The 7181-nt window shown below is 45.8% G+C and overlaps 1 pseudogene; it reads right to left on the bottom strand.

Moving 5' to 3' along the window:
- Positions 1 to 4122: 4122 nt before the first annotated feature.
- LOC123428640 lies at positions 4123 to 6605 on the bottom strand (annotated as a pseudogene).
- Between the last annotated feature and the right edge of the window lie 576 nt (positions 6606 to 7181).

Below are 7181 nucleotides of genomic sequence, written 5' to 3'. Positions count from 1 at the left end.
GAAACAGGGACGGGGCGGCTGGATCTAACGCGGCTTCTGGCTTCTGGCGGTCGACTGGATCGGGGTGGGGCACGCGTGGAGTAGGGACTCGGCGACTGGATCAGCGATGCCCTCGAGACAGCAAGTCACAGCTTCTGGCGGCGCCGTGCGTGGAACGAGCACGGCTTCTGACGGCTTCTGGCAGTCAACTGGATCGGGGTGAGGCAACGCCTCGGCCTGGAGCCTCACGGGACTGGAGGGAACCAGCAGCCGATCTGCCGATCTGGAGCAGACCCACAGTGAGCGAAGGAGATCCGACCAGAGGTGGGTGGGTCGCGGGAGCAACAGCTAGACGAACAACGGCTGCGTGGAGAAGATCGGAGCACGAGTTGCGCGTGCAAAAAAAACTAAGGCTCTAATACCATGTTAGGAAAGCAACTTATCTCTATTGAAGGCCCAAGGGGCATATATATATATTACACATGACTTGAGGTGCAAGGAAAGTAAACATAGACTAATAAGGACTCCTAGACTAATACTAATACTTCCTAACAAACAACTCATATTGTAGGTCTCATACCCATCTTCCTCGATGCATTATCTATCACATTACGTGATAGAGCCTTAGTAAAAGGATCTGCCAGATTTTTAGATGTTTGGATATAATCCAATGCAATAACTCTGGAGTTTCTCATTTTTCTGACAGATTTTAACCTTCTCTGAACATGTCTTGATGACTTCATGTTATCCTTTGAGCTGCTCACTTTCGTGATTACAATTTGATTGTCGCAGTTCATAAGAATACCCGGTACAGGTTTCTCAACAACCGGGAATTCATTCAAGAGCCGGCGAAGCCAATCTGCTTTGACCGTAACTGTATCTAGTGCTGTGAGTTCTGCTTCCATTGTTGACCTTGTTAAGATCGTTTGCTTGCAAGACTTCCAAGAAACAGCGCTACCTCCATGAGTGAATACATATCCGCTCATGGCCTTTATCTCATCAGCATCAGAGATCCAGTTTGAACCACAATACCCTTCAAGCACCTTTGGGTGTCCAGTATAGTGAATTCCATAATTTGCAGTGCCTTTCAAATAACGCAAAACTCTCTCTAGAGCTTTCCAATGCACATCTCCTGGTTTTGAGACAAACCGACTTAATTTGCTAACAACAAACGAGATGTCAGGTCTTGTAGCACTGGCTAAATACATAAGCAAGCCAATAATTTGAGAGTATTTCAATTGATCTCTAGCAATTCTTCGATTCTTTCGAAGCAGCACGCTGGCATCATATGGTGTTGGAGAGGGCTTGCAATCACTATATCCAAAGCGACTCAAGATCTTTTCCACATAGTGAGATTGAAGCAATGTAATCCCACCATCATCGTCTCTCAACAACTTGATGTTCAGAATGACATTAGTCACTCCTAAATCCTTCATCTCAAAACTGTGAGATAGGAAATCCTTGACCTCCTTAATAACATTCAGATTTGTTCCAAAAATCAGTATGTCATCAACATACAAGCAAAGGATAACTCCCTCGCCCCCACCATGGCGATAGTACACACATTTATCATCTTCATTTACAACAAAGCCTACAGCTGTTGAAGTTCATTCAAACTTCTCATGCCATTGCTTGGGTGCTTGCTTAAGTCCATATAAAGACTTAAACAACTTGCACACTTTTCCTTCCTAACCATCTACTACAAACCCATTTGGTTGTTCCATGTAAATTTCCTCATCCAACTCTCCATTTAAGAAAGCAGTCTTAACATCCATTTGATGAACGAGAAGACCATGTGAGGCTCCTAATGAAAGTAGTACTCGAATAGTGGTCAGTCGAGCCACGGGTGAGTAAGTATCAAAGAAGTCTTCACCTTTCTTTTGGGTATAACCCTTAGCCACGAGTCGTGCCTTGTATTTGTTGATAGTACCATCAGGCATAAGCTTCTTCTTGAATACCCATTTGCATCCTATAGGTTTGCACCAATAAGGACTATCAGTGATCTCCCAAGTTTCATTTGCCAAGATGGAATCCATCTCACTACGAACCGCTTCCTTCCAGTAGTCAGCATCTTCAGATGCATAGGCCTCTGAAATAGAACTGGAAGTGTCATCTATGAGATACACAAGAAAATCATCACCAAAGGACTTTGCAATCATGTGTCTCTTGCTCCTGGTAGGAACTTCATTGTTCTCCTCCACGGGATTTTCAAAGTTTTCCATCAAAATGGTAGGTTCAGTAATTGTAACTAATTCATGACTCGATGAACTAGGCATCTCCTGATTAGATGAGGTAGTCATATCTTTCATGGGAAAGATATCTTCGAAGAAAGTCGCATCATTCGATTCCATGATTGTACCGACATGCATGTCAGATACCTCAGATTTTACAACCAAGAATCTATATCCAATGCTATGAAAAGCATATCCCAGGAAAACACAATCCACAGTTTTTGGTCCTAGCTTGCGCTTCTTTGGAATTGGCACATTGACTTTCGCCAAACAACCCCACGTTCATAGATAAGAGTTTTAACCTTTTCTTCTCCCATTCCTCGAATGGAGTCATCTCTTTATTCTTTGTGGGAACTCGGTTTAGGACATGACATGCAGTCAACATCGCCTCCCCCCACCATGCCTTGGAGAGACCCGATGTGTCTAACATGGCTTTAACAAATCAGTTAGAGTACGGTTCTTTCTTTTGGCTACCCCATTTGACTGAGGTGAATAGGGAGGCGTCCTCTCATGGATTATACCATGTTCCGCACAGAAGGAATCAAATTCATTTGAGAAATACTCTCCACCATGATCGGACCTAAGTCTCTTGATCTTTCGATCAAGTTGGTTTTCCGCTTCAGCTTTATAGATCTTGAAATAGTTCAAAGCCTCATCCTTAGATTTCAGTAGATACACTTGGTAGTATCTAGTGGAGTCATCAATTTAACGTCATGAAATATTGCTTTCCACCTTTTATCAAAATGCCATTCATTTCACATAGATCTGAATGTATGAGCTCTAGTGGTGCAAGATTTCTCGTTTCGGCAGTCGTGTGAGACTTACGAGGTTGCTTGGCTTGCACACAAACTTGACACTTAGATCCCTTGACGGTGGTGAAACTAGGGATTAAGTTCAATTTGGCTAGTCGTGACATGCAACCAAAATTAACATGACAGAGACGTGAATGCCACACATTTGATTCACTATTGTTGCGAACATGATTAACAACTTTATTGCAAACATCTGCCAAGGATAAACGGAACAGGCCTTCTGACTCGTAGCCTTTACCAACAGAAGTTCCATACTTGGATACAAATTTATTCGACTCGAAGACAAGCTTGTAGCCATCTCTGCATAAAAGAGAGCCGCTAACAAGATTGTTATTGACGGAGGGGACATAATGCACGTTCTTCAGCCACACGACCTTCCCCGAAGTAAACTTCAGATCGACCGTGCCAACACCACGAACAGAAGCACTTGAAACGTTGCCCATCAGCACGGTGGAAGTCCCTGCTGTCTGATAAGACGAAAACATGGAAATATCACCGCATACATGCACATTAGCACCCGTGTCAATCAACCAATCAGGAGAATGACATACTGAAAGGATAGTGGGAAATATACAATACCCAGCATCCTCCACGTCAGTGTCACCAATGACAACATTAGCGGTCTTGCCGCCTTTCCCATGTTGACGCTTGTCATAACGGTTAGGGCAGCTAGGTGCCCAATGATCAGGATCTCCGCACACATGACAAACACTTTTTTTCTTGTCATTCTTCTTCTTGAAGTTGGTGTGCTGTACATCCATGTTCTTCCCATCGAACTTTGCTTTACCATCAAACTTGCCCTTGTTCTTGAAATTGTGGGGCTGCAGTTTTTCTTCTGTACCAGATTGGCACTAGATCCTCCCTCAATACCTCGAGCACGTGTGTCTTTTGCTCTCGCCTTTTCTTCCACATCAAGAGTACCAATGAGATCCGGAGACTATAATTCCACCAGCACTACCTTGATTGTCATATAAAGGGGAACCACACCACTTGAATTTGTTCCTCCAAATAAGTAACAACACCATGAGCACTAGTAACCCAAAACCAAAAATTCATGCAGCAGTGACCACTATGACATTTGGTTTTCTTTTGTGTTTTCTCAAACTTGGCGGCAAATCTTTGGCGGCAAGGCGAAGGTAAAGAACATCTTCAGAAGCATTATCAATGCCATCATTCAGATTTACACTAAGCAATTCCCCATGCCAGACAGGGCATCTGCTACTGTTATAGGAATAAGCAGTGCAGGAGCAGGAACTGAGACAAGCTTCTTCCCATTCACTCAATGTGGTAGCAATGTCTATGTTTTGTGGGTTGTAGGGCAATGTAACTTGAGCAACGGAGTGGAACATGTTTGTTGAGTTTGTGATGTTTTTGTTTTTACTACTGGTGTTGCAGTGTAACGGTGTGTTTCTGATGCATCGTCCTGTTCAATCATTAAACTCCCGATCCATAGGTGACTTCTGAGAGAAGTTCTTCATACAGTCACAGAATGGCTGTGCAATGCCATTGCAGATTGTGAAAGGTCCGAAGGTAGCAGTCGGAGTGTATGGATCGGCAGGTTGGGTAAATATAATTTGCCAAGACTAGTTGGCTTGTGACCAAACATTCAGCTTTATCAGACCAGAGATGTCTAGTGAGACAAATGTGGGAGATGATTCATCCGGTGAAGTGTACATGTAGTACTCCTCTTGGTTGTTATCAACATATGCTGGGTTAATCAAACCTTTGGTCCGTGGATCCAAATCCAGAAAGGACTTGAGTATTGGTATAAGATTCAATGATGATGTTTTGGAGGATGCCTAATGCCAATACACTACCAAGGGATGGCGGCGCTTGAGGACGATCCCCGTGGTTTCTTCTAATTCAACGTTTTATGAGCTAAGACCCGGATCAATGAGGCTCTTCTTTGAGATGCTCCGACGAATCAAGCCGGTGACCTTGTTCCGGCCAAACTTGGAACCAGGAAGAAAAATATCTGTTGGGTAATCAAAGCTCTGCCACAATGGTAGGTCAGATGATGATGGGCTGTATGTGACCGTAAGGGCAAGGTTTCCACTGTTCAAGAGAACAGCAGCACCAGTAGTGGTGTTTATGCTACTGGTTTGTGTCCTATTATTGACAATCTGAGTGGACCAAACTACAGAATCGTTGTTCAAGATGACAAGATTGCCATCGCTCGATATCTTGAGCTGTGTTAGGTTGAGGTTGGGGCCAGTGATGGGCTGGTCCCTATTAGCAACCCACACAGTAGTAAAAACTGGGATCTTGTTGAACCATATGCCAAGGTACCAGCTGGAGCTGGTGGTATTCTGGGACTTACTGATGATGCTTGTCGCTGTTTAGATTGTTGTTGTCGTCGTGAATCCAACAAGCTTGAGTTTGCTCGATTCGGAGGTCGTATGCAAAAGTTATGGCAATTTCAGTTGCCAGCGGTAGTACCGCGGGTGTCAACGGTAGTACCGACTACCGCTCTGTGGCGTTAGTACCGTCCGATACTACCGTGTCGTCGGACTTTTGCACAGTCGCAGCCTCAGCAGTGGTAGGTACGGAATTGATTTTTTACTACCGTGGTTGGTGAACCTACCGTGCAGTAGTACCGCTCCTAGCAGCGGTAGTACCGCTCTGCTCGGGCTATGAGTAGGGGTAACGGTTGGATTCTTTCCCCCACTATATAAAGGGGGTCTTCTTCCCCATTGGATCTTATCCATCTGTTGAGCTCGTGTTCTTCCCCCATTGTTGACCTTCTTAGAGCTTGCTAACTCTCAATCCCTCCAATGATTCTTGCTAGTTCTTGAGGGAAAAGAGAGAGGAGATCTAGATCCACATCTCCACCAATAACTTTCTCCTCTGTGTGAGGGCAACCCCTTGGATCTTGATCTTGGAGTTCTTTGTGAGCTCCTTGTTCTCCCTCTGATATTTCTTCATAGTGTGAGGGACTTGACCACCTCGTGTGTTCTTGCCATTGCATTAGTTGCATCGGTTTGAGTTCTCCACGGTGATACGTGGAAGTGAGAAGTTGAGAAGCTTATTACCCTTGGGTACTTGGTACCCCTAGAGATTGTTCTTCATGGATGCTTTGGCATCCTAGAAGCTTGGTGGTGCCTTGGAGCTCAATCATTGTGGTGTAAAGCTCTGGGCAAGCGTCGGGGTCTCCAATTAAGTTGTGGAGATTGCCTCGAGCATTTCTGGTCACCTAGAAGACATATGCCATTGTGGTGAAGCTTCGTGGTGTTGTTGGGAGCCTCCAATTAAGTTGTGGACGTTAGAGTATATATAATATAGCCATGTACCCTTTTGTACTTATCTCATTGTATAAGGGGTTTCCTACATATATTCCACACATGTACATGTATATATATCTCGGCCTATGGCCTCATGGGAATACAAGTTGCATATTTCCTAACATGGTATCAGAGCTAGGTCATTTTTTGCACGCTACAACTCATGCGATTGATCCGTCTCTCCTCCCTGATCGAAGCTGCCGGCCTCGATCTCCTCCTTCTGCTCGTCCCGGTTGGATCGATCCTGCTGGTTCTCCCGCAGCTCCGCTCGAACAAGCCAGCAGGCGATCGATCTCCAGCATCCCCGCTCGATCCGGCCAACAAGCGATCGATCTCTAGCGATGCCGCTCGATCCGGCTCCCGCAGCTCCGCTCGAGCCAGCCAGCAGCCCCGCTCGAACCGGCTCCCGCAGCTCCGCTCGAAGCACAGGCTTCCACAGGATTTCACTCGAGCCAGCCAGCAGGAGACCACTCCAGCAGCTCCGCTCGATCAAGGCAGGCTTCCACAGGATTCCGCCCCGTCGGCCCTCTGTGCTCGAAGATCCTGCCGTCTCGATCTCCTCAGCTGGTTTTTCTGATCTGCAGCCGCCGTGAGTTCTAAAAAAAAGGTGTCTTCCGCTTGTCCATCCGTGGCGTTTGAGGATGTTTCCTACCCTGCTTCCGTCTCGCCCATGCGTTGTCTCTCGGTTCAGCATGGTGCTCGTTCGTCTCTGACGTCATTCTGTTTGAGATCTTCCGCCGACTGTGTGGGTTGCTCTTCTCCGACTCTTGCGACTTCCACACATGGTGATTGTCGATCTACGTCGACTCCTTCCTTGACTTCTACCGGTGATTGTCACTCTGACGACTGTGTAGGTCGCACTTCTACGACTCCTGCGA

Source organism: Hordeum vulgare, chromosome 2H (genome assembly GCF_904849725.1).
Source record: "Hordeum vulgare subsp. vulgare chromosome 2H, MorexV3_pseudomolecules_assembly, whole genome shotgun sequence".
Taxonomy (NCBI): Eukaryota; Viridiplantae; Streptophyta; class Magnoliopsida; order Poales; family Poaceae; genus Hordeum; species Hordeum vulgare.
The sequence above is the reverse complement of the archived record's forward strand: the minus strand, read 5'-3'. Positions and strand labels throughout refer to the sequence as shown.